The sequence below is a fragment of the Condylura cristata genome, unplaced genomic scaffold (assembly GCF_000260355.1).
Source record: "Condylura cristata isolate star-nosed mole 26May11 unplaced genomic scaffold, ConCri1.0 scaffold00038, whole genome shotgun sequence".
In the NCBI taxonomy this organism is placed as follows: domain Eukaryota; kingdom Metazoa; phylum Chordata; class Mammalia; order Eulipotyphla; family Talpidae; genus Condylura; species Condylura cristata.
In genome coordinates, this window is record NW_004567139.1 from 4,848,733 (window position 1) to 4,852,866 (window position 4,134).

Genomic DNA, 4,134 nt, shown 5'->3' on the forward strand with positions numbered 1-4,134 from the left:
TTGTGTGTATGTGATTTTATCCAAGTGGAGGTACAGTTTTCACTGAGTGGTGCTATGAATACCGGGCTCTTGTGCAAAATGAATTACTTCAGTGAGACACCCAGGAACTCAAGTCTTTCATAGGTGTTATTCACACGTTGTAAATCTATTGCACAGTGCTGTAATTGCGAGTATAAAGGGAGGCTACATTGAGTGTGTTCTGTGGAAGTCAGTGCCTTGTGCCTGAGCTAACAAAATCCAGGGTTGATGATGGACATGCACTTCACACACCTATTGTAGCTTGATGTCCTTTACATGTCATTCAAACTGATACTTTTGTCTTCAATGTTTATTTTGGTATGGCAGACTCACATCAGGGAAATCATATTTATTCGATTTAAAGAATGCTTAAGAATGAAGAGGTACTGGAAGGTACTGCTCTAACTATGATCTAGTAAAATAGTCTATTAGTTTAAAATTAGCGATATCATCATTGAGTGCTCACTATATGCCTGTTGTTAATTATCCGAATTAGTGATATCAGCTAATTCTCATAGTAATAGTATGGCATTAGTATCATAAAGGATCTTTGCACAGAAAGGAGAAAACTGACGCTTAAAGAGATAAAGTCGTTTCTGTAGATTTTCAGATGGCTCTGTACTTGAACCCAGATCTATGTTTTCAGAGTCTGAATATTTCACCAGCTACTGTCACAGTAGCTGTGAATAATCCATAGCCCTAACAAAACAAAAATTTAATTTTTTCAGAGCTTTCAAACTTAAGAAATTAGAAAATGCTCCCAATGTCTTATGAATACAAGTTATACTCACAGGTGAACAGAGATGAAACTTAATTTACCTATGGTATATCTCAAAAACAGTAGTCAACCACAGGAACAATGGGAGTTCAGAGTTAAAAGTTCTCCATCTGTAAGAAGAAAATCCAAATTTCCTGTAGGTATTTCTTTCTTGTGGTATATTAGTAGCCAGCCTGCCATCAGTTGTGGAGGGTACCTGAAAGACTACCTCAGAGGTTGTGCTGAATTGCACACTCTTTGGGGAACTTGTTCGCTAGTTGGTCTAAAATTAGATTCAATATCCTTCCCAGCAGGATTTGAGACTCTAATACTTAACCGATCACTTCTTCTGCTCTTAAATACACCGTCAGCTTTTATCCCCACAGGCTGAGACATCAGTGGAATTTTCTCAGGTTATATCCTTTACTTCTTGAAGAGGAGACTGGTGTGGATAGTTAGACGTCTAATTTTAGTAGGTACTCATGGGCAAATATCCAGAAACTACCTTCAATGTTTTATATATTTGAGCTGTGTCCTAGGGCACAAGGCTGTGAATCATATTCAGATTTAAGTGCAAAAGCAATTTCCAAGGCCAAAAATCATATCTAAGGCCTATGATGTACATTTCCAATGAATTACTTCTTTTTATCTCCCCTTTCAGGCAAAAAAAATAGACCATATTTCTGTCCTTTATTTTTAATCAGCATCTGTGAAAAGCTAATGATTTGTTCTTTTTCAAAAAGAAAAGAAATTGTGATCTACTTCTCTGAGGGCAAATTTTCTTCTAAAATTTTTCTTAAAAACATATATATATATTCTGGATATTTTAATATTTTTAATTTTTCTTGTGAAGGTAAATTCAGAGAAACATCCTCAGTTCTTAACCGCTGTGAACCAAAGAGGAAGTAGTGTTGAGAAATGGCAGACTTTTGAGGCCTTCAGCAACGACCTCTCCAGAAAAACAAATAATTTCACAAGGAAAGGGATCCCTGGGAATTGAAATTTCTTAGACAATGCATCAAAGGGGGCAAAAGCAAAAGAAAATTAGGTGGTTTACATATAAAGCCCTGAATGTCCCACTTCACATGATTAAAAAAAAAAAAACAAAAAAACAAGGGAACAACACGGATTTCAGATTCAAAGTACTTAGAACAAACAGAAACACAGACACCACCACAAAACAAACCCCACAGTCCCATGACCCCATTTCCCTATGCTTATACTGTTCCCACCTGCTATCATTTATCAGAGTCACTCTGGTATCTTAGGAGGGCACCCTGTGGCTTTGGCCTTTGTAGAGTCACATGTTCCAGAAATTTCCACCTGTTTTCAGCTTCCCTGTGCAACTTCAGAGTCACATGTAGATCCCATAAGACAGATTTTTTTCCAGTAAAGTTGACCCTGCAGATTTATACTTTTGTTCTTTCTTTAGGAAAGAACTTTTCAGTTTTGCCATATATTGGGATTTGCTTCTGTAACAACACTGGGGTGGAGATCCCTTAACCCCTAAGAAATACACAGTCATCTTCCTTCGAATAGGGATCTTGTCTTGCAAGATCACAGCAGTGAGCATATATCCTGAGAAGGGGGCTAGTTTGTTCTTCAGAGACAGCATGCAATAAATCAAAATTTCTAATCTGGCTTCCATTATCCATCCTGGTTTTCAGTTCCCCACTTTTCAAAGAGTATAGCAATGCTCTTCAACCTTAACTATACCACAGACTCATATAATTGCAGATTTAAACTATAATTACAGTATAGAGAGAGACATACAGATGCACAGTTGGTCATTGCCCCAGTTCTCTGCCAAGATTTCAAATTTAATTAGACTGGGGGAGGTCCAGTTAGAAGAGAAATCAGTGTTAAATGCTCTCTAACTGATACTAAGGGGCAGCGAGGCTTGAAAATTGCTAAAGCTAATAACATCTAAGTAACCCCCATTCTCTAACACTTGAAAAGCTATTTAAAAATAACTTTGGGAGATTTTGTATATTGCAATGAGTCAGGAATAAGGAGTAGAGGGACATGATTGAGAGAGGGAGAAGAGAAGGAAGAGAAATGCAATTCATTATTCTTGACTTGTGGGTCTCACGATAGGACAAATCCCACAATACCTCCACCTCAACATGAGTTAAAATAAGGGCATGAAAGAGACTTGTGGGTGGTTCTGGGAGGACAGGTAACAGGTGGGCAGCAGGTGAGAGTGGGCACTTGACATACTGGACACGTCCAGCAGGCCTGTCATGCTTACATGCCTTGCACCTGCCTCTACCCACATCACTTCTCTGTCATTCACTCTTAGACATCATCTCTTCTTTCTCTTTTCCAACCTTTATTAAGATGTGGCTACATTCATTCAGATTGCTAAAGGAATTCTTCATATTAGTCAATGGATACTTTATTTTTCACGTGTGTCTCCTCTTTGAAAACTTTTAGAGAACTATTATATTCCTTTCATTTTTCCATGGGTAATATATAATCTTCTACAAGAAAGATATTATTGAATGCAAACTAAGTACAGGTAAGTGAATAATATGAATGAAACCTTTTATTATAATTGATTAAAAAGTAAAGATGGAAAAGAGGTGAAGCTAGAATATGAAATGATTGTTGTTTAGGTAGGATCATATTTGGAGACTCAAACATTGTTGACGTAATCTGACGTTATTACAAATGGAGATCTCCGAACAGAAAGGTAACTGACTTGGAGCCTTGATTAGGACGAAAGGAAAATTAAGGTGAGAATATTAAAGAATCAATAGGAAGTGATGAATAATTAGGCTACTAATAGCAGTAGATTCCCCTCCAAATGTGGAAAATGAAGGAATAGAATTATGGTCTCATTAACTAAAATATATATACATACACTTGTTCTTACTCTCTTTATCAGATATGTGTGTGTGTGTTTTACATATATGTATATAGATCTTTTATCACTTATTTTTATTACTCTTTCTTAGTTAATAATATACTAACCTATTATTACAGCTTATAATTATGTTTTTACTGTACTATTATAATATATTAACTTGCATATTGAAACTTATTATTTCTTAGGCATGTATAGGGAGAGTGGGAGAAGAAGGGAGTGAGGAAGGAAGGGGGAAGGAATGTGCGATTATTTTTAAGTTAAAAATGATAAACTTGTTTAGATCACTTACTGAGAGGAAAATACATCTATATGAGGATGTTTCACAAATTTTGTAAAAGCAGTTGAGGGTGGATGAGAGCTGTTAACATAGGGGTGATGACAAAAGATATAGAAACATAGTAGAAAGAAAGAACTTAGAGAAGAGTGGGGGGGGGGCTTGGCCAGCAAGGTGAGGGGGTAGAGCCCCAGGGACAGTGCCAGGAAGAAC